Source organism: Heloderma suspectum, chromosome 2, assembly GCF_057233095.1.
Source record: "Heloderma suspectum isolate Gila_16-S chromosome 2, 16-S_ref, whole genome shotgun sequence".
NCBI classification, from domain to species: domain Eukaryota; kingdom Metazoa; phylum Chordata; class Lepidosauria; order Squamata; family Helodermatidae; genus Heloderma; species Heloderma suspectum.
In genome coordinates this window covers 290102343-290127214 of record NC_139459.1, presented here as the reverse complement: position 1 = coordinate 290127214, position 24872 = coordinate 290102343, and the positions used below count along the sequence as shown (strand labels likewise).

The window sequence follows — 24872 nt, the reverse complement described above, 5'->3', positions numbered from 1 at the left end:
GGAGGTCAAATCAGTCCATCCTAAAGGAAATCAACCCTGAGTGCTCATTGGAAGGACAGATACTGAAGCTGAAGCTCCAATATTTTGGCCACCTAATGCGAAGAGAAAACTCCCTGGGAAAGACCCTGATGTTGGGAAAGATTGATAGCGAAAGGAGAAGGGGACGGCAGAGGATGAGATGGCTAGATAGCATCACCGATGCAATGAATATGAACTTGAGCGCGCTCCGGGAGAGAGCGGAGAACAGGAAGGCCTGGCGTGCTATGGTCCATGGGGTCACGAAGAGTCGGACATGACTTAACGACTGAACAACAACAACAAATGTATTTAAATTTATCCAGTTGATTAATTAACCAATATATTGGTTAAGAGGCAGAGGTTTATCAGCTGGTTTATTCCATTAGCCCAAGAAGACACTCTTGTTCATTTGGTTTTATAGCACCAAATTGCATGCAAGCTATTCTACAGTGACTTTCCCTGTTTAAACAAAGTGTTATTTCTTGTAAACGACCTTATCTTTCTATCCAGATTAAGTCTTTAGGATTTAAATTAAAACAAGCAATTGCTATGTCTGGTTAGAAACACAGCTGGTTTCTTGTTTAGCATGTTTTCCCAGGGCCTACTGGGGATGCCACTTGGACCTCCTGCCCACCCACCATCCTATTGTAGGCTTATTGGGGGCAGCACCTGCATTTTCAGTTTCCCACAATGTCCCAGGGTGATGCTATATCAGGATGGGGTTACAGTCCTCCTAAATCAGGGGTAGGGGATGTGTGGCCCTCCAGAGGTTGTTGGACTGCAACTCCCAATGACAGCATTGCCAATGGTGAGGGATGATGGGAGTCTGCAGGGCCACAAGTTCCCCACCTCTGCCCTAAAGGGTCAATTTAGCCACTTCCGGGTTACTCCTAGTTGGACTTTTGTAACAAAAAGTCATTTTCATCACCTTAGGCTGCTGTGCCACCTGGAGTCTACCCTAGGCAGAGAGAGCTTGGGCACAGTCATCCATTCTCTGGGAATACCTAGGACTGATTTGTGTAATGTAATGTACATGGAGCTCTCTTTGAAGACTGTTTGAAAGCAACAGGTAGTTCAAAATATAGTCAGCTGATTGTTGACTCTGACTCCTCAGTGAGAACCTATCTTGCCAGACTTCACTGGCTCCCATTTGGTTTGACTTGTGTACCTGCAATAATGCCTGCTCCTACACTAAGCTGCTTGTGCACCAAAGTCATCTTCAGAGGACAGAGTGCTTCTCTGTGGTGGCTTGCAATTTGTGGAATTCCCTCTCCAGGAAGGCCTGTCTGATACCAACGCTGTTATCCTTTTGGAGTCTGACAAAGACTTTTAAATGTATTTTAATGTTGTTGGTTTTTAACATGCTGTTATGTATTATATTTTATTTTGTCTTTTGTCTTGTTTTCGTAAACTGCTGTTGAAGCTTTTCTATAGGCATGTATATGTGTGTGTGTGTGTGTATGTGTATGCATGTATGTGTGTGTGTGTTTGTATATATATATATATATATATATATATATATATGCCTCATTCAGCCTGCCAGGGGTGTTGGTGGGGATATTTCAGAAATGCTGATTTCAGAAGGAGCCCACCAGATGGCACTTTGCTGGCGGGGGGGCTGTGAGAGAGAACTCAGACCTGGAGATAGCCTTGCCCCCACCTCACTGCATGTAAAGCATTCCTAGATTCCTCTGCTGTTCATCATCCCTATTCCTTACTGTTGACGACTCCCTAGATTGCTCTAATAGTCACAGGTCAGAAATGGCCTCATATAGTTTTACTTTTGTTTCACATAGCTTTCTCCCATCAGCCACAAGAGTGCCTTCTGCAAAACACTCCCATACAGCTTTATTTTAAGGTGTTATTAATGGACCATGTGTTCCAGCTGCTGCCCACTGCTCACTAGTTTCTTTGTGTCCCCTTCTGCAGACCACAAGGGAACCCCATAGCATCACCTGCAGCAGTTCCAGCCATTCCCCTGTTGGGTTGCCAACCAATTTGTTCCAGACAGGCTCTTACACCCTTGCAGGTTCCATGACTGGTTGTTATGCAATAGGTGGAGGCATCCCTGGCATGGAGATGGAGGCATGAAGGACACCTCACCTACTACCAACTGTCCTCCATAGAACTGTCAAAGGCACAGCAGCCCTGCTGAGATGCCTGGTTGGCAACTCCATACATGTGTCCTTCTACTTTCAGAACTTTGCTCCATCTCTGATGCTGTTCAGTGAAGGGTAGACCTTTGTCATCTGTGTTGTTTATTTATTTGGGGCTGGCAGGCAGGGATCCCTTCCCTTCTCCTAGCACACCCTGCCTGCAGCTGGCCTCAGGATGGGTTTCTGACAAGTGGACGCTAGTTGCTCTCAGAGCTTAGGACCACTGGCTCCCCCACTCTGCTCAATAAGGCTTTGTGGAGTGTAAGAAGGCACATGAGTAGGATGGACATTGCTGTTGTGATGCATGAGACGGCCAGTTGGTGTGGGGAGGGTGATGGATAATGAGGCTGGCTGGGATGCCGCCCTGCAGGGCTGCCATGTTAGACAAAATAGCGAAGGGGGAGGAAGTGGACCAAAAGAAGCAGATGACCCATGGAGGGAGTCAACTTACTGGACCAGGCAGCACCAACATGGCTTTGTCAAAAACAAGTCCTGCCAGACAAATCTGATCTCATTTTTTGATCAAGTAACCTTCCTTGTAGACCGTGGGAATGCTGTAGACATCATATACCTCGACTTCAGCAAAGTGCCCCATGATATCCTGATGAGCAAACTAGCTCAAAGTGGGCTAGATGAAACAACGATCCGGTGGATCCACAGTTGGCTACAGAATCGGACTCAAAGAGTGCTTATCAATGGGACCTTCTCAAACTGGGGAGAGGTAACGAGTGGGGTACCGCAGGGCTCAGGCCTGGGCCCAGTGCTCTTCAACGTTTTTATTAATGACCTGGAGGAGGAGGTACAGGGAATGCTGATCAGATTTGCAGATGACACAAAATTGGGCGGGATAGCTAATACTTTGGAAGACAGAAACAAAATTCAAAGTGATCTGGATAGACTGGAGCGCTGGGCAGAAAACCACAGAATGACATTTAATAGGGATAAATGCCAAGTTCTGCACCTAGGAAAAAGAAACCAAATACACAGTTACAAGATGGGGGATACGTGGCTCAACAACACGACGAGCGAGAAGGATCTTGGAATTGTTGTCGATCACAAGCTGAATATGAGCCAACAATGTGATGTGGCTGCAAAAAAGGCCAATGCTCTTTTGGGCTGCATTCATAGAAGCATAGCTTCCAAATCCTGGGAAGTACTAGTTCCCCTCTACTCAGACCTGGTTAGGCCTCATCTGGAGTACTGTGTCCAGTTCTGGGCACCACACTTTAAGAAGGATGCAGACAAACTGGAGAGGGTTCAGAGGAGGGCAACAAAGATGATCAGAGGACTGGAAACAAAGCCCTATGAGGAGAGACTGAAAGAACTGGGCATGTTTAGCCTTGAGCAGAGAAGACTGAGGGGAGATATGATAGCGCTCTTCAAGTACTTGAAAGGTTGTCACAGAGAAGAAGGCCAGGATCTCTTCTCGATCATCCCAGAATGCAGGACACGGAATAATGGGCTCAAATTACAGGAAGCCAGATTCCGGCTGAACATCAGGAAAAACTTCCTGACTGTTAGAGCAATACGACAATGGAACCAATGACCTAGGGAGATGGTGGGCTCTCCCACACTGGAGGCATTCAAGACGAGGCTGGAGAGCCATCTGTCAGGGATGCTCTGACTTGGATTCCTGCATTGAGCAGGAGGTTGGACTCAATGGCCTTGTAGGCCCCTTCCAACCCTACTATTCTATGACTCTATGACACCACTTTCCCAACTGGCTAAAGGCCTACAATCTCTCCGATGTATTGTGGTGAGGGAGCTGCTCCCAAACTTTCCCAGGAGGGGTGATATCCCAGATTCAAACCTGGGACTTCCCACATGTGAAACACTTCCTCTCCTAGTTAGTCCTGAACCCTTGCCTCAGGTAGTGCTGGGTGTTCTCTTTGCAGGCCTCCACCCAAGTGAGCCATTTGGGTACTGTGCTCTGTGTTCCTTCCTTCTTCCCCTTTGTGTTGGACAGTCAAAATTGTTCCTCTAAACAACTGCATGTGACTGGCATCAGAGGAACTGAACTCATGTATGAAGAAATTCCAGGAACTCCCAGTGGCCATATCATTCCTGTCTCTGCCAGCCCCAGTAGGTCATGTAGTGGAAGGAACACTGGCATAAAATAGACACACTGTGGGTGGGTGGCTCCCAAGTCCAGGTTGTTTGCCTTTTCTGGATGGGGCTGCACTAACTCTGAAGGAATAGGTATGTAGTCTGGGGGTGCTCCCAGGTCCATGACTGTCATTAGAGGCCTAGGTAAACTCAGTGGCTGGGAACACCCATTATCAGCTTTGGCTGGTGCACCAACTATGCCTATTCCTTGATAGAGATAGTCTAACTACTGTCACCCATGCACTGGTAACTTCACAATTGCACTACTGCAATATGCTCTACATGGGGCTGACCTTGTGCCTGGTTTGGAAGCTCCAGCTAGTGCAGAATGCAGCAGAGCACCTAGCTACACACATATTACACCTGTGTTAAAAGAACTGCGACTGCCTATTAGCTACCAAGCCATATTCAAGGTATTACTGCTGACGTACAAAGCCCGAAATGACTCGGGACTAGGATACTTCGCCAGTTGCCTTCCCTTAGATATACCCAGGCAACCTGTGAAATCTTCTGATGAGGCCTTACAGGTCATTCTGCAGCCAATGAAATGTTGCCAGGTAGCGATGAATAAGCAGGCTTGTTATTGTTAAAGGACTGTAGTGTTTTTAAATATTTTAATAATTTAATTATTTTATCTGGGCTGTTGTATTGCTATGCTATATTTTAATGTAAACCACTTAAGGATTTTAATATCTTAAGCAGTATAGAAGTATTTAATAAATAAATAAATAAATAAATACATAAATACATAAATACACCTGTGCCAGGTGGATTGAGTGTTAGTTAGAAGAAAAGGCGACCTGGGGTGGAGTGGAAGGTGTCCTCCCCATCACCATGAGTGGATTCTATGGCTGGGTGACACAGGATTGCTGCCACCATTTCAGGTGGTGATTGATGGAGGTCAGTGGTGCTGCCATGGAAGCTGGGGGTCTGGCTGGCAGAGTTGCTCAATAGTGTGTTTTTTGTAGTGACATTTTCCCCGTTCACTTCTGTGCTGGGGGATATGACATGTGTCGCAAGTTATGCTGATGCACCAACATAAATGGCTTGCCCAGTATCCATCAACTATAAGATTGTTCTGTAATTTTGCAGCAGGGCCTTTAGAGACCTTCTATGAAAAACCTATTTCCAAGAGTTGATTTTTAAAGCTGGAATATTTATATACTTGTTTCCTACTCTATCTATGAATGTATTTATTTATTGAATGTATATTCTACACCTTCAGCCACTGGAGTTCCAAGAGCAGCAATCAATACAATAATATAACAATAAAGTGTAAAGATATGTAATCATTAATTACAATAACATTTTCTCTCCTGACAGATTTGTTTTATTTATTTATTTATTTATTTATTTATTTGTAGCATTTTGGCCCAAAGGATCCCAAAATTGGTAAATGCTATGCATTTGAAGTACTATTTTATTGCATTACATATTTTTGATGTTTGTGACTTTATGGATGAAAGCTGCGTTTGGTTTATGGAAGTAGGCACTTTTTCATGGTTCACGTTTTACCTGATATTGGTAGGTTTAAAAATTGTGTTATATTCATTCATTTAGATTTATACCCAGCCTTTCTACCAAAAAGTGGCACTCAAGGCTATAATTCATTAGTATGGGGCAGGACCCCAAGGGGCCCTTCCGTGTGTGGCCAGCCCTGCCGGTCCCTGCGTGTGTACCGTTGGCTCTGCCAATCCCAGCGCATGCCTGGTCCCATTGAGAAACAAGCATTTCTGCTCATTTCAAGGCTTGCCCCTGGAAGCACTACATCACTACTCCCAGTGGTAGGGGCCGCATGTACACCAGGACCAGTGGGGCTGGCCACTCATGGAAAGCCCCTGTAGGATCCTGCCCATAAAATTTTATTAGATTTATAGCATGTAACTTTTCAGGCCATCAATGGCATGGGAAAAATGAGCCAAATCCTCTTAAAATGACAGCCAGCCCTTTCACCCAGTTCTGTTTCATCATTAACAAAAATAAGGCATGAGTATAGTCATCCTATGTACATTAACTTAATGGTAAATCCCACTGAACTCCCTGGGATTTATTCCAAGTTGAGCTGTTTGGGACTGACTTGCACATCCCATTTTTGAGGATTCCTGAATTTAGCTTGTCCCAAAAGATACTGAACATTTAACTTACCCATGTGGTTGAGTTTTATTTATGATCAGTCAGGTATTATAATCCAATCAGGAGAAGGATCAGACACCCTCAAACCACAACCCCTCCCATACACACATACACAGTGAAAGTTTCATGAGACAATAGCCATGAAATGCATTGAATACTCAGACTATGTAAAGTCCACTTTCTGATCCTACATGGGAAACCAAACTATCTCTAAGGTGTCATATGAACAGATATATAGATCATTCCTAAGAATGCTTGTTACTTGTGGGTGTGGTAAAATCTCTATATGACTACTCCCTATCTGACCTCATCCAATAAAGCAACCCATATGACACCTTTAAAACACATAGTTAGAAATCCGAACTAATTATCGTGAATGCAAAGAACACAGGCATGAAATAGGTCATTACCAAATGTTGTAACCTTTTACAGATTGAGATACTAACATGTGTATGAATTACAAAGGGTGTCATACGTACGACACTCTGTCTGAAGTCTGTCTTCCTAAAAAGATCTAAATGGAAGAAGGTCTCAATAATTTGGACCTTACTTTACACTAAGGGCTGAGATGTAAAAATTACATTTGAAACCAAATTTCTCAATTTTAACAGGACTACGCCAAAATAAAATAGTGGTTTCTGCACATCTGGGCAACTGAGCATGATAAGTGGCCTCCGGCAGCCACAGAATGCTGAGTGCCTGTTGGAGACTGAAACCAGAAAACCCAGGGGCAAGCAAGGGAATTAGCCTGCTTGCGTCCCTGGCAGCTATAGTATCCTGGAGGAAGGCATGGCTGGTTGACTAGAACCATGAACAGGAGTACTCCTGTTAGTACAAGAAGATGCACTGCAACATTTTGTTGCAGGCTACATTTGTCATATCTATTTTGAAACTCACATTCTCTAGAACCAATATAGCAATAGCTCTATATAAGTGAACAACAACCAGGATTTTAAGTGACAGAATGCAACTTAGATTGTTAAGACTTTAAAGGTTCACAGATGATAAAGAAGATTCTTTTATAATTTCATTGTTTTATATTTTTCATTCCCCCAAAAAACTTTTCATGGTATTTTAAAATTGTGGAATATTAATTTATAGCAGTTTTTATTGTTTCCATTCTCCGTTTGCTATAAGAGGCATTAGATCATCAACTACTGAATATATAGAATTATAATATTTGTATATTTCTAAATAACACGCGCGCGCGCACACACACACTATATACATATGCGTGTGTGTTTGAACATTCTAATAATGAATAATATATCTTCTGATTTATAACTGATCCTTTAAAAATGCATAATTGAACAGTATATTTCAGAAACATTTCCTCTGCCTTCCCAATTCTACAAGTAAACTCCCTGCAGAGGTGCATACACACGCACAGTAAATCACAGCTTACAACAATTCAAGATGCAATTCAAGCTCCTGCCCCTACTCTGCTGGTATTCTTCATGGTGGAAAGTTGTTGTTTTTGTTAGACTTCATAGTTTTCCTAAGTGAACCATCATTACTCGCTTTTCTCTGTGACCCTGAAATCCCTGCAACTAAACATTGCAGAACCCAAGAAGTGGTAATTGTGAAAACAGATAAAGCAGATGAGCAACATGAGAGATTATTTAAATAGCTCCAACAGCATCTTACCTTAGAGAGTACCTTCCAAATGCAATGACACTTTCTGTGTTATGATGAGGCATGCATTACTTATTTAGCAAGGGAGTGTTTTATCTCCACCCCTTTCTTGATTTTTTTAACTGTTCACTATCCAAGGAACAAAAGGCAGGCAGTGAAGCAGTTGTGTACAAAGAACAAAGGGATTCCCTGATGTAATAATACCTAGTGTGAGACTGACTAAGTAAGATTGGCTATGTTGCTTCATTCTAACAGTAAATCTCAGAGAGAGAGAAAACAATCCCAGGCTGCCAAATCCAAACAACCGTTTTGCAGTTTTCAATACATGCTACCTTGGAGAACCCTATGCAGGAAACAATGGACCATTCTAGAGTACACAGTTAGCTAAATGGCTTATCCAAGTGAATACTGTCTCTATTGTGGGTGCTGGCTTCTATAAATTTAGGCTACCCAGGTCAAAAGGTCCAGTTCTAATTCTGAAGAGTATCATGAAGCAAAGAACAAGTCAGGAAGATTTAGCAGATGCTACTTTAGGTATCTTCAAGCAGTCTGTATCCTCTTTAGGAAAAGTGCCATTGATTCCATCCTTTGATCCTCATCACATATAGCAAAACAATCCTGTCAGCCCAGAAACCTTTTTAAAGCGTGCGTGCGTGCGTGCGTGCGAGAAGGAAGGAAGGAAGGAAGGAAGAAAGTTCCACTGCTGAGTGGTCAGAAAGACCAGCTGACTATTTAACCAGAGCATTTTATATAACATGGTTCAGGATCCAAAAAGACCACACATATACTAGGGGGTTTAATGGGTGGAGCAGTCCTTCTTTCCAGTCCATTGTAGCGTTCAATGTGGTGCCGTAGCCATAAGAGAAAATTAGCTGCTTCCCCATGTACATGAAGAAGCACTTTGCAGGTGCTCGTGGGCCTCTGGATTCTGGCCATGACCTTTGTCTCTACATACCATGCTGATGCCATGTAGTAATTTACTTGTGAACTGATCATTCAAAGAAATACCCATGACAGTTCAGATATGATGGACTTTGTTTCTTAACACTACCCCATTCACTGCTAGGAAATTGTGACGGGTTCATTTGGATGAAGGAAATGTTTTGCCATGTCAAAGATGTAATACCATTGCTATTATGCATTACTGTTATAGATAAGAGCATTCTTATTAAACATAAAAAACCCTCTTGTTTCTTACATAACTGCAGGTAATCACATTCTCCGCCATGCCTCCCCAAAACAGGTGGCCTCTAATGTTGCTAAATCAATCCCCCCTTCCTCATCACAGCTGCAATCCCCTTAATATATGCTTGCCGAAGGCTGCCTCCCTCTCTGTTCATGAACATTTGCGCACCCTGGCACTCATTTGAGGAGAACACAGCTTGGCATTCAGGATCTATTTAAGAACAGGAAAGAAAGAAGAGTGGCACACACAAAATGGGGGGGGGGATTTCAAACTGCTGCTAAAAATGAATTTTGGAATATGTTATTATTTTATTTAAAATATGTTAGGCCATCTCTTTGGGTATAAAGCCCTCTAAAGGCAGCTCATGAGATAAAAGAAATACAATACAAGAAAACATCAGGATTAATAAAAGCTATTGACAGTAATTAAGCAGACATCCCACCCCCAAAATACTAAAACCCAAACCAATTACAGTTAAAATAATCAGGAGTCCCCAAAAAATATAACTCAGGAGAAGGCCAAGGAAAACAAATGAATCTTGAGGACTTTCCTGAAGGCTTGTAGGGATGGGATTTGAGGGACCTCCATTGTTCAGGCAGTTCACAGCTGTGGGTCACTGCAGAAAAGGCCCTTTCCCACATACCTGCCAACTGACTTCTCTCAGAGGCAGACAGATTAGAAGGGCCTCCTCCACTACCACTCTTAAATATGCCAACACATAGTTTTCCCCAGGGCAAAAGAAAACTCTTGTACTGTCTTGTTCAAAAAAGATAAACTCCCGAAATTCACTTACAGCAGAAAGGAAGCAATGGACTCCTCCATCTACCCCTCATACTAGGATTCTGGTCCAGACCGGGGGCCCTGTGCTTACTGTAGAGTAAAAAAAGAACAAAGTTATAGCTCCTAGCTATGATTTTGAAGTAATGTGTGTTTTGGGTCTCAAAACCAGTGCTAGAGCAGAACAAGCAACATTCCAAGCCCAGGCCCTTCTCTAGTACAGATGGAGTATGCTTGTGCTGTTAAACTAGGACTTGTAGTTTTAGAGACAGAAGGCAGGATCCAACAGGGCCATGCTCAAGCAGCCCCCCCTCTTCTGATGTGCCAGCAGCCCCTCCTGCCAATTCAATTGTGTAAGTGGGACCCACTGCTTGAGCAACAAAGATTTAATACTTCCTATAGGAAGCCCCCAAATGAGCAGAAATAGTTTGGGACAGGTCAACGGAACTCCCTTATGTAAGCTCCGTTGACCTAGCCTGTTCCAGAAACAAGCATTTCCACTCATTTCCAGTTGCTCCCGGCAGCGTTAAATCTCTGTTGTGCAAGCGGTGGGTTTCGCTTGTGGAACAGAATTGGAGAGGGCACAGTGCTCTGTTGGATACTGCCCAGAGAGATCTGTGCTTTCTCGTGTGACATGCTCTCTCAGAATGACTACTTACTGAGTTCCTTGTGCACAGGCAGGGACAAAGCATCTTAAATAAATAAATAACCAGGGACACTGATACCAGGTACAGTAGGAGCCAGTGATGCTGGTAAGATTTACATGCCAAATATATATGTACATAAATGTCTAGTTCACATACACATGCAGACACACAATACTATCACATCTGGCTATAAATACAAATCAAGCAGCCAGAAATGTAAAAGGAAACTAAAAGAAGCTAAAGGACACTAATCAATCCTCCAGTTTTTCAAAACAAATGAGACCTTTCTGCTATCTGGCTGAGGTAATAATAATATACTTATTAGGAACATAGATGAAAAACAGCAAGTTGAAAATTATTTTGATATAGAGACTGTGTCTGGCAACTGATGATGAAGAAAAACTGCCAGATGTATCATGCAACTCCAATATAATGCCTTCAAAATACTTTGGGGAGACAATTTATGATTTTGCAATGAAAAAGGCCAGAAAATGGCAGCTTTAAAGTGCCATTTATAAAATGTGTTTGCAGCCACATTGATCTTTTAGAATAAAGATTTCAAAACATCAGCAGGATATCTTTATTAGCACCAATGAAAAATTTCCAAATAATCAGCAAGCTTTGTAGAGTGGATATTAAGTTAAACAAAAATTGCAAACAGTGGGGAGGATATTTTGGGGCGTGGCAAATAGAAAAAAGACCAGTGTGCACCATGGTGTAATTTCAGAAAATAGAAACTTTTATTTCATGACCAATGTGATAGTATATATGGGATGGGATCATGGTAGGTGTGTGGGAGGTAGCCCATGTTACAAGGTAGTATTGGGGGCTCCAAAAATGATGCTTGGGCTCTGGATGTGTAGTACAGTATTCCTAACCTCCTATAAACATGGTGACTTGAGAATGTCTGGAACAAGCTTGGGCAATTGGATAATTGTGACATTGGTTTGGAGTTCATACGGTTTCCTGATCAAGAATGCTCCAAGGTATTTGTTTCATACATTTCCTGAGACCAGCATATTCATGTAATCACATTTCCCCAAAGGAAGCTAATGAAGCACAAATTAGGGTCCAAAAGAATAATATATAGTTCTTGTCCATTATAACTTCCCAATAACAGCTCAAATATGATATGCAACAGCTCTGTCCTCCAGGCTCAGCATTATGTGTGGATTTTGTTAAATCTGTTCCATCTGTGTTTCACAGACTGCCAGGTGTCAGACATGAATCTGAGCGTGTGGAGATGTCTGGCAGCTCAGATTCAGAATGGGAACAGCCAGAACAGGGGCAGGCACCCTCTCTAGTGAGCTCAGATACGGCAAGGCTGTCTTCCCAAGACCTTGACACACAGATGGCTCATCCTGAATGCCCCCGCCCCTTTCTTCTACTATGAGAACCCAGAGTTCAGAAGAGGAGGAGGAGGAGAACAAGAGGCGTGACTTGAGAGATGCTAGGGTCCGTCACAGAGCAAAGCGGGAAAAGAGGTGGGGCCAAGATCCTCTACCAGGCTGGCCAATCGTGAAAGCCTACATAGGAGGGAGCCACCCTAACTTCATCCCTGTGAAGCTAGTCTGGCAGAGAAGTTCTTGCCTAGACTGCTGGCAACTTCTCTAACCTTTCATTGTAGTCTGAGAGTTTCTTAAAATCTGCACTTGTAAAGAAGCTAGTCATTAACTAATAAAATAGTGAGCCTCAAGCCTTGTTTCCTGGAGTGTGTTGATTGTGAGGGGGGAAGATGAAGGAACGTGACAGCAGGCATCTTTTGTTCCATCGTCCAGTCATTGATGAAACTGGATTTTTTTAAACAGGATTTTTAGTTAATTAATGTGCATTAACATTAGTTAATGCACATTAGCACAGATGCAAATTTGTGCAAATCCTCTCTAAAAGTGAAAAGACATTTCACAACTCCACAGAAACCACATGACTCAGAAAAAGCTGGTCTGCTGTGGAATCCGCAGGTCAGATTCAGAAAAATCTGAACTCATTTGAATCAGTTGCGGATTTCTCCGACATCCCTGCTAAGGATAGTGAATACTAACATTTTGGTTAGATTGTAGATCTATATACAGATTTTATATAACTGTGGCTAGAAAATGCAATGGATTTAATCAACAACAACAGCAATAAAACTCTGGTCCTATACTAACATCATATATATGGAATATGCTTTTGTACTTCCTGTACATTAGACCTTGATGACTTCCCAAATACAGATACAAAATTCTGCTTCAAGGGGAGAGGGGGTGGTGGAGACTTTTTAAAATTTGATTTGGTGAGAGTCTGATGACACAGAAAAGGATTTCCCAGTGAGGTCCCTGATCTCCTCATGGCCACTGGAATCAGGCTGGGAGGGACATGAGAGGACGAAAAGTGAGTGAAGAGGCAAATGCATAGAAGGATATGGTAGACAGTAGGCTTGTAGGAGCCTCAACCTCTGAAAGGAGGCTTATATTTGTTTTAGGTTTGGAACCCGGCATTAACTCATCTAGAAGTAAACTTTTTCAGAGCACTAAAAACACAATCCATATAGATATGACCATGATTAGTTCTGCTGCAATCGATGGGCTTAAGGACACTTATTTATGGGCTGAGCTGTGGTTTAGATTACCGCTGACAGCCCATGAGTAGTGTTGAGTTTGCTTTAAAGCGCTTATGTTGCACCTTTCCATTACATACAAAGGAACAAAACAGCTTACAACCAGCGTAAGAACGTAGAACACACACACACACAAAAACACAGCAGCAGAAAAACAGAATTACATATCAAAAACATAATTTATTAAGATTGAAGGATTATTTGAACAAATTGTTTACACATTGGCAAAAAAATTATATCAGAGAGGGATAAAGCAGATCTCATGGCACAGGGTGTTCCAGAGTCTGGGTGCCACAACAAAGAAGGCAGTCTCCCATGTACCAACCCACCAAGCTTCTGATGGCTGTTCTATTTATGCATTGGAAATCCCCTCTTTCATTTCACCCCTTCCTCATCTCTCTCAAAAGCCCCCCGCCCTGCTCCCCAGTCAGGTTTTCTCCACAGTGGCATCACATTAGTTATAAAGGGCTGTTATTCCCTCCCTCGTGCACACAAGTCAGTGCTTTTTGCTTATGTATGGCCACCCTATGTGAACCCTATGTTTATGGCCACCTGTAAGTGTATGGCTGACATGGGCTGCATAATACCGTATGTATATATGGCCACCCATAAGTGGCCCCTCTATGTGCAGATGGTCCACATACATTTTGTGACCCTAATTTAAAAAGGGGGAAATGAATCATAGAAAACATTTTAAATATTTGATGAGATTCAAAGGACTCTGCAGGTAGGGTGGTCAAGTGTCCTACTTTAAGGACAATAGTCCTCTGTTTGAAGGCATCCTCTGAAGGGCTGTCCAGTCTAAGTCCAGTTTAACACTAAAGAACCATAAGAAGGGAAAGCAACAATGATGGGGCCTTGAAGTTCCCCATCAACAGTTAGCACCCAGACAGAAGACTGAGCAGACATACAGGTCACCTGGTCACAGTCCATGGCGAGATGTAATGTATGTCTATTTAAATTATTTAATTTATATGCAGAGTACATCATGAGAAACGCCAGGTTGGATGAATCACACGTCGGAATTAAGACTGCCGGGAGAATTATCAACAACCTCAGATACGCAGACGATACCACCCTAATGGCAGAAAGTGAAGAGGATCTAAAGAGCCTCTTGTTGAGGGTAAAAGTGGAGAGTGCAAAAGCTGGTTTGAAACTCAACATTAAAAAAACTAAGATCATGGCATCTGGCCTCATCACTTCCTGGCATATAGAAGGGGAAGAAATGGAAGCAGTGACAGATTTTATTTTCTTGGGCTCCAAGATCACTGCAGACGGTGACTATAGCCATGAAATTAAAAGATGCTTGCTCCTCGGGAGGAAAGCTATGGCCAACCTAGACAGCATAGTAAGAAGCCGAGACATCACCTTGCTGACAAAGGTCAGTATAATCAAAGCTATGGTTTTCCCAGTAGTAACGTATGGCTGTGAGAGCTGGACTATAAGGAAGGCTGAGCGCCGAAGAATCGATGCTTTTGAACTGTGGTGCTGGAGAAGACTCTTACGAGTCCCCTGGACTGCAAGGAGGTCAAATCAGTCAATCCTAAAGGAAATCAACCCTAACTGCTCATTGGAAGGACAGATACTGAAGCTGAAGCTCCAATATTTTGGCCACCTAATGTGAAGAGAAAACTCACTGGAAAAGACCCTGATGCTCAGAAAGATTGAAGGCAAAAGGAGAAGGGGATGGCAGAGGATGAGATGGCTAGATAGCATCACCGATGCAAGGAATATGAACTTGAGTACACTCCGGGAGAGAGCGGAATTTATTTAAATTTGCACCAATACATATATTAGCCTATGCATATTTAATGTAAAGGTGTCCTATTTGGTCCTCTTTTTTGGTAATGCATTTTCCCTTTTTCTCAATGAGCAAGAAGAGGCCACCTTATCTTCACACGTCTTCAAAGGGTGAATCAGGCACCAGTTATTTTCCAGACGTGCCCTTCCTGTTAGAGTCCAACTGTTCTTTAAACTACTCTAGCAACTTTGAAAAGGCCTGTGACTGTGTAATAAACTTGAACTGAACTGAACAATGCACTTGTATACATGTCTACTCGGAAGAGATATCTAGTTCAGTGGGGCTTACTCCCAGGTAAGTACAGGATTGTAACCTAACTTTAAAAGAATAGTTTGGGAATTTGGCATGAAACGTTTTCATGCCACTGCTTATGTGCTGCTTTGTTCTCAATTTCCACTTCAAAAAATGTTTGCATCAAATCCTTAAGTTGCACTATGAATTCAACTAAGTTTAAATAGCATTGGGAACATTCTGGGGGGGGGGAATAGGGGGAATCAGGTGTGTTCATGAAACAAGCATCAGCCCTTTAGGATCATGACCCTCAAAAGGGGAAATTTAATTCTATCAAGAAGAGTAATTATGTTTTAATGGAAGTGTACAGGATTTATCACCCTCACAGTATGAAAGAGCAGCTACCAACTACTGCATTCCATTTTAATACATAACTTACCATCTGTGCTATTTGACAATTTAAGCAATCAAATTTTCTCATTAGAGCTGAGATTTAAGCAGCCTTCTCCAACCTGGAGCCCTCCTGATGTTCTGGGCTACAGTTCCCAGCATTCCTGACCATCCGCTATGCTGGCTGGGGCTGTGAGGAATTCGTCCAAAATGTCAGGAGAGCACCAAGTTGGGGATGGCTGATTTAAGGGACCCTCAGAGGAAGAAAAAACACATTTTCTCCATTATAATTAATTAGCCAAAATTAACATAAAATGTTGCTAACTCCAAACATGATTTCAAGATGGCTTTTATGATTTAAAAGTAGACTGTCAATCTTAAAAGTTAATTTTATATAAAGAACCTGATTGGAAGTACAACATTTGCAATATGATTTATTTACCATGTGCTTACCATGATGACCTACATTAGAAACAAAATGGGCATTTTTTGAAATACATTTTTTAAAATGATGAGTACTATTAAAAAATATTGTATTTGTTACTGAAATGGAATTCCCACCTCAAAACCTGGATGATCAATTGCAGGCTACTACATTTAGTCAGATGACATGTTAACCCAATATGGTTTATTCAACCCACGATGGCTTATTTAACTCATGGTGGGTTAGCGTGTCATACAGCAGCTCCCTTTCCCACCCAGGGTGGCTTATTTTGGGTAAATAAGCCACTGTGGGAAGGAAAGGGAACTGCAACACTCAAAATAAGCCACCCTGATAACCCATGGTCTGCAGTACGGGTTATTTATTTAACCAATCGTGGCTTATCGTGCCATCTGATGCGCAGCATGGGTGAAGTTGCTCGCCTACAGAGTTGCTTGGCAAGAGCAGTCAAGCTGCCGCTCTGCTACTCTCAGGTGATCTCTGTTCCTGAGATCTGCTTAGCAACAGATTGCGCTGCCGACTATGCCCTCCCCACCTCCTTTGGAGAAGCGCTCTGCAAGCTTCCAAATTTCACGCACGCGCCTCCCCAAGACATGCACATGGAGTACAATCCCTATGTTTCCCATGGAGATGCATAGCCATGCCGGAATTTCGCTGTGCCATGGGTGTCTCCCCATGACGGGAACCTGTGTATGAAATGTTCTCCTGTTTCTGAAAACTTTCAAGGCCCTAGAGCCACTACCCCCGTTTAGGTGTGAAGTAGGTTTCACTGGCGTAGGGTTTTACTTGGGCATCTTATGCCTCCCCATGAGGGGAACCTGTGTTTAAAATTTCCTCTCATGCCAGCAACCTTTCCAGGGTTTAGAGTAACCACCCCCTTTTTGGTGAACAGGCCAGAGAAGGGCTTGGAAATCCAGCTTGGGAAGTGGAGTGGCAGATGGATGCTTGGCAAGGCTTGACTTTTTAAACTATTTAAACTCAAGCCACACCATGCCTCTTCACACCAATAACCCCTTTGCACCAAAAAGGGGGTGGTGGCTCTAAACCCTTGAAAATTTGCAGGAATGAGACAAAATTTCATGCGTGGGTTTCCTTCATGGGGTTGCATCAGATGCACAGCTAAAACCCTGCAGACGCAGTGGTGGACGTGCGGGGGAAGCAGCTAAGGAACAACACCCTGTAGAGAATGGCGGGGAGGTAGCAGAGACAGGAGACAGCCGAAGATGCTCATCGTGCAAAGCTGGCCAATCAGAGGGAGGCAGACGACATACTGGTGGCAGGAGGGATGGTGGGATATTGCTTCCACCAAGAAGGAAGCTGGGCTACCTGCCCGGCCAGGTGGGAGGACTACAGACAACTGCAGAGGGAGGGGAGAAAAAGGTCTGCACAGTAGGTTATTTGTCCGATCGTGTGACGGGCACAGTGGGCTATTTTTCAAAATAAGCTACCGTGAGTAGCTTATAAGCCACCATGGCTTAAAGTGATGCGCGAACCCACCCCAAAAGTTGCACCGAAACAAGTATCCCCATAAACTTTAAGGCAATAAAAACTGCAGTGGTTGTTTTTCTTCAGTCAAAAGATTGTTTTGGACCGCCTCTGGCAGTGGTGACAAGTAACATGAGAATGCAATATTTTCCTAATAAAAAACTCTAAGCTAAAACAAAGGCAAGTAAGGTAAACCATAATACTCATATTAGAGTAATAACCTTTATTAGGAGAAACAAGATGGGATAACACACATAAATTTAGGAAACGTATGTGTGCACATGATATGGCGATATCACCACGTATGGCTATATAGCAGGGGAGCAGTACCTCTTTCAGCCCAAGGGCCAAATCCCATTTTAGAGAAGTTCTCGGGGCTGCATTCCAGTGGTGGGTGAGGCTAAAGAGAAAGGGAGTGGGAGCAAAGTCAAAAGGGGGCGGCTCAAATACCCCAAATCCCAGCCTACTGTAGCTTAAAGCTCTTACTGCCAGTAGCGGAGGCCTTCCAATCTTTTAGAGTAAGGAAAAAAACTCACAAGAGCCAGGATACCACAAAATGATGGGGGGTTAGGGGAAGGGGCATGGATGTCTGGGCTGGACTGGGACCCCTGGAATGCTGGATTGGGCCTCCAGGTGTGAGGTTCTGCACACCTGGCATACAGTCTCCCATGCTACCCACTAGCAAAATGAAAGGGGATCTTTGGAGATATGTCTAGAAAATCTACTTCAGCATTGTATCTTGCGTCAGGCTACTTTTCATAGTAATGTCTACTCACACCATATAACAATTCTCCTGCATGTTAACATATATTTTCCAGACTATAAGACAGCATATCAAAGGAAATAGAGTACAAGAGTTTTCTTCCACAGTAAGTGCCTGGCAACAGTCCAACAGCTGACCACTTGCTCTTTCATGTGCCGCAGAACCACTCAGTGGCAAGAACTGCTTAATCTGTTACTGGCAGCTGCTGCAAATGGCTATTCCTCGGCAATGTAATATGCAAATTATAAATGCACAAACAGAATCCAAAATATATTGGGGGTTCAGTTCTATTACAAGCTGAATGTACTCCAACATTAATATTTTATTTTTATTTATTATTTATTATTGCATTTATATCCCGCCTTTATTCCTCTTGCAAGGAACCCAAGGCGGCTTACATTATCCTCCTCCTCTCCATTTTATCCTCACAACAACAACCCTGTGAGGTAGGTTGGGCTGAGAGTGTGTGACTGGCCCAAAGTCACCCAGTGAGCTTCCATGGCCGAGTGGGGACTAGAACCCGGATCTCCCAGCTCCCAGTCCAATACTCTTGCCACTACACCATACTGGCTGGTTAATAGGTTAATAGATTCTCACTAGAAAGTCTGAAAATAAGCAAATAACTGGACTGATCATAGAAAGGTCAGCAGTTATCATGATAAATTCCATGAGGAAAAGCATCTCTCAGACATCATCTTTTTCTTCTTTCTCAGTAAAACAAACATATCTGTTGGTTTATACAGAAAACGTGCACGCACATGTGCAATGTGTCATGGAAAACAGTCAGAAAAAGGTTAAGTGTTACCAGTGAATAAATCCCGAGGTTAATCAAAGCCAAAATGGCATTGTGACCTTCAAAAGTACGCAAAGTGGAGAGTCAGTTCAAACGCAAGTCTTCTGTACTTACGAACAATGCATGCTTGGGAAAACATCAAACTAACTTGGTAAGGAGGCAAGCAAACTGATATTTCACTTGAAAGCAAATTTCCTCACCCTTTTTATCAGATCATCATTTTTATACAATAAAGGCACATCTGTCATACATTTTGTGTGGGGGACCCAGGCTAGTGATGTCACCATCATCTGTAATTACCTGATTCACTATATTAATTTGATCAGCTCATAATGCCTGGATGCATTTTATGAATTAAGTGCCATTTCCCCTGGAAATTCTTCTCCCATTCAGAACGTTCAATGTCTGCATGCATCATCAGCGTTCAGCCAGCTAGGCACCGAAAGGCAGCTGCTCTAAGGCAACCTCTCTGAAGGAACATGTGCAGAACATGTTTAATGTTAAACCTCACCCTGAATTAAACAGTTGTTGAACACTGCGAGACCAAAAGGCTTTTAAAATGGGTCTGCAGTTTACAAAATAACACTGTGCTGCATGAATAAATAAACTAATCCTTTGGCTACCATTCCAAGATTGAAAATCATAAGCACACAATGGTCAAAGGCTTACCTAATGAACATGTGAATGGACAATACAAATAGATTCATCATTTACAGGCTGCTCTATGTTTGACAGCTTGGAGTAACAGTCAATTATTTGGCAAAGTATCATAACACAATGCATCATAATGCAGGGCAGGAAACATTACTGCCAATTGAACCACACAACTTTCAGTTCCCAAAAGGAAATTTGATGATACACATGAAGACAGCAGCCTTGCCAAACACACTGTGAGTCTGATCTCACTCATAGATATGAGTATTATGATGTGGATCTGTGTATTTTACCACGAATGAATGCTTCAATACAAAACTTCTTTTAGTGGACATTGGAGAATGAAGATTCAGTTAATCTGAATATGTTCCTGACTTTAAAGGAGATTACACCTCCCCTGTGCAGAATCAGAATTTTTCTCCAACTTAATTTACACCCAAATAAAATGAAGTGCATGCAAAACCCTTGCTGTGTTTATGCTTTCTTGGCCACGGCAATTGCCTAAGCCATATCCCATTCCTCTGAGAAGTGTGAGAAAGCAGGACAAAGGTGCCAACACAGCAGCCTTGTGAATTACCACAATACTTTCCTATTGAATTAATTCTTATTTCCTCAAACAGCAGCCTTATTTGTTATTAATGGAGTAAATAATATTATGTCCCTGCTGAAGGACTTTGGTCTATTATCTGCACCAGTGCCAAGTTTCGTACAGAAGAAGGTATTAGAAATAGTAGAATAACATTGTTAATCTACTATTTCTAATGGTAGATTAACAGGTGAACATTCCTGGCAAATGTAGCTTAAAACTGGCAATATTCAGGGTGACAAAACATGGTCAGCACGTCTTCTTTTGGCTGTAGCAAATAAGTTCCCTTATTTGGAGTCTTGTTGGAAAAAGGTTCATCTGAGTTAGAAGTGTTCCAGGAATTCAGTTCACCTATGCTAGAATGAGTGCCAGCTCATATGTCCAAATTGTCTTTTTGAAAAGGTAGGCTGAGCAAGTCCATGTGAAGCTTGGCATATTCTAAAGCTGTGGTATGAACAGTTTGCTACATGCTTAGTTCATGACGCAGTGCCATTTATAGTGTCACTATGACTTGATGCTTTTGCCACACCACTGGCATGCCAGCAGCTGGTTGTGCCGATTTCAACCCACTGGTTGGTTTCACATGAGGAAGCAGTAGTATACAGGCTGCTGTACTGCACGCAGAATTCAGCATACATGGACTTTGTGCTTTCCACTGCAAACAAGCTTTGCCAGGCATTTTCATAGGTGTACTAACGTCAATGGTCTCAATCCACTTGTGAATTTAAAATAAAGTAAATTTACATTAAAGCCCAGTTAAAGCAGATCGAGGTACCAGAATCCTCGGATGGGCTATACCAGTTCATGTTAGAGGTGTGGGATATGATTTTGGAATGTTTTCCTGTACTAAAAAAACAACTGCAAGGTTTTTTTAACCTGCACATATGAAAGAAAGCCACTTAACCCATCTGTGGGTTTTGTACTTGAGGTTAAGCTTTCATGTAGGGGAACATTACAAAAAATGTGAGCCTCTACTTACATTCTAAAGTGGTACAGTCCATTTTGACCCAGCATTCCCACCTAATTCCACCGCCTAGGCAGACAAACTGTCACTGAAGCAAATTATCATGACTAACTTAAGTCCCAGTGCTTTCAGTGGAACTTAAGCACAACAAGCTTTAGCTGGTCTGGGGCAAAAGTGTGCTACGTTCTGTATGCTCATGTAGACTGCACATATTTACCTCTGTGTGTGTACCAGCAGACTGTAGTCTGAGCAAGCAGCAGCAATCATGATGACAAGCCCCAAAAGATTCATGAAATGCAGTTGGATACCTTTGTCTAAATAGCCCCGATGTCTGAAGTGATGCAGTCGATAATAGAGGAAAAGGTCTACTCAGTGCTGGCACACCCTTTGTGGAATGCACTTCTCAAGGAAACTGCTCTGAAATTGCTTTGAATTGAAGGTTGGACTATACATTATATAAATAAATAAGAGTCTAGTTGTAGGCTGAGCATATGAAAAAGTAACCACACAACCGGTTCACAGCTTGAGAATTGGGGATGCAAAAGGTATTAAAAATCCATTGGGGGGGGGGAGGGGTGTATTATTTTTTCTTGGGATGTAGGGAATGTGATGTTCTACACCAGTCATACGCATCATCTCATCATACTCCATAGAAACTGGAGTATTTGCTGCACCTAAGCTTTTTGGGTTTTTTTCATACATAGCAGGCATGATGACAACATGCACTTAAACACCTGTTCACAAGAATAGTTTGCCAGATGCACACTCAATCTATGCATGGGGTAAATGCCTGCATGAATTGGAAAAGCTCCCAAAGTGGTCAAATGAATTGGTGTGAGAGCATTTGAACCAGTTCTACTGAGTTGTTCACTTCATTTGAGCAGCAAGGTACACAACCTATTTTCTATTTCAAGTGCACAATGGATGAAAAAAAATAATTTGAGTAATTAAAGTGAGAGTTACCTGACTGGGATATATTACTGACCACGGTTGTTGAGTTAATAACTTTTGTGAGAGAACAGTTGCTCTCCTGAACAGTTATACGAACTTCACATGCCAGATATGCCCCCGACCACTATGGACTAGTGGTTCTTAGTTTTATTGAGCTTTAAGAAATAGTCAGTAATTGGACAGAAAAAAGCATGTAAGGATTTTCCAACAAATTGTAAAAATCAGAGTTGAAGAATCTTCTTTTGTGCAAATTTTCACATTTTAGAACCACATAATTAAAATAAACCCACTTCATCATCTACTTCAGCCTTGTTCTATAAGACAAGACATCCTATATCTGAAATACAACAGACAGATGCCTGTCCTTTTCAATGCACACTTAATTCTATATTGTACACTGGCCTTTATTGTTATCCCAGTTTAATTTCTTCCACAGAAGCCTGGGAAATGGTGTATGCTTTGGCATATGCTTCAGTTGTGAAGCTATATGCTAAACGGCATTGTTTTTTGTCCTGCATATGAATGCAACTGACTCCATTTTGTGTTTGTGTATGTGCAAAGTGAAAACTACTTTACTGGGTATAACTAGTCCCAAACCCATTTTAGTTACTTTTAATTTACAAATTTGGTTTATTAGGAACCAACATCTGGATATTTATCAATCCATAGAGACTGGAGAAGCCATACTCATAGTGCAAGAGGACATATTCAAGGTGAATATTCACAAATTCAAATACTTGAATTGAAGGATATACTTGTCTCAAAAAATAATGTCCCTTAGTGCTTTAGGATTTTAATCCCATTTTCAAAAGCTATTTAGACATTGATTTAGGTTACAGGAACTGAAATTACCATAACCCCATCAGTAACCGCACAGATTCAAATGTAGGGCTCTTTCTCCTTCTTTGCCCAAAATACACCAGTTTCCTAATAAATGATGCCCTTCAAGATATGACCAGTTTTTCAAAGAGACTGTTGGTCATCTAGGGACACATCTCCTCATATGTCCTAGGGGAAATTTACCTAACTGGCAATTATTTTTGACCAGGTGGTTGACCTCATAAAGAGAGCCAAGAATGAGCCATTTAAGCTTATTACTATATCAATGTCAAGCTCAAAGAAGCACTGCCAAAGCCCAACTAATCCTTCATACTGAAAACATACCTTCTTAATTAAAAAAAGAACCACACACATATACCATAATCATATTTACCAAAGCGTGTCTCACTGACAGTTGCTATGGTTACCTTAACTGGAGGAATTGGCTAAATAACTGGCATATAGCATGGCATATTTTTTAATGTTAGCAATCTATAGCAACTGCTAGCATCAACATAGATTTAAAAGCTTTGAAAGGCAATTTCTTTAAATTGTTTAAATTATTTTAATATGAGGTTTTATTCTTTTATCTTGCTGCTTACTGCTCTGAAATCTTTGATGTGGAGCAGTATATAAATATTGTAAATAAATACATAATTTTTTTTTAAGCCTTTACTTTCTTCTGCAGACAGGTACTGAGGCAGGGTGGAGGGTGGGGACCCTTTACTTTAATCTGTTTGCAAGTTTAAACAATACTAAACCCCTCTAACACACAAACTGCTTAGAAGCAGACTTCACAAAAGTACTAGAAAGTAACGTGTACAATGTCTGAGAGCACAAAAGCCTCCAGCATGCCTTTCATGGTACATCCTACTATATACGATTCTTTCAGTCACATATGGAACTTCTAAAATGAAAAATTATTCACTTCTTCTATGGCAAGTCATACAATACTGGAAAGTATGCTGAGCATTTTTTCCATGAGAAGTACAGTGATATATAAAAATCCAGAATACTTTGTATATAAGCTTTAGGTAGTCATTATTATTTGGCTATATGTGGCACTCTTAAAACACCATAATGTAATTGTGATGGAGTTTGGGCCTACTGACACCCATCCTAATATATATATAACACACAGTGGGCAAATGCGCAAAGACTAGACAAGGGGAAGACTCAAATACGATGGCTGGAGTGAACAGGCCTAGTCCCTCTCACCCTAAAACAAAAACAGAGACTATGAAAAGGGGGGGGGGGTAAATATGGAAGAAAGGGCCTGCCTGGCCACATTTCAACCAACTATCTTACTCTAGGACACCTCCATTGAAGGCCAGCAGGATCATGTGGTAAAGCTTTGACTCTGCACCTAGAAAAACATTATCTTATAAAGAAGGTTTTTAATGGAGGACAGGATCCAGGTTCAGAAGCTGCATCGTAGAATAGCAGTCTCAATGCTCTATGTTCCAGTACTTATGTAGCCAAAAGGTCGCCACCCATGAACAAGAGGGACGTATCAGTAGGCTTGTGTGTGGAGGGGTAGGTGGGCAGGAGTAACACCAAGGTTTGCAAAGGGCAAAAATGTTTAGGGGAAAAGAACACCTAAGGGGAGGGGACCCCAAAACAGACCAATAGCAACTGAACATGCTCAGTGGCCAAGAATGCTGAGTGTCCTGTTGGGCGGAGGGGGGGGGGGCTGGTTATAAAAGAGGATTCATATGCGGAAAGGCTATCAGTGA

At 42.0% G+C, this 24872-nt stretch overlaps 1 protein-coding gene across 2 annotated transcripts in view; it reads right to left on the bottom strand.

Moving 5' to 3' along the window:
* Positions 1 to 24872, bottom strand: part of ATP2B2 (ATPase plasma membrane Ca2+ transporting 2) — a 606047-nt gene that overhangs the window by 235288 nt on the left and 345887 nt on the right. For both annotated transcript variants that reach the window (XM_084832463.1, XM_084832462.1), the window contains one exon: positions 10028 to 10104. The gene's annotated coding sequence lies outside the window, so the exon portion shown is untranslated. The remainder of the gene's footprint in view (positions 1 to 10027; positions 10105 to 24872) is intronic.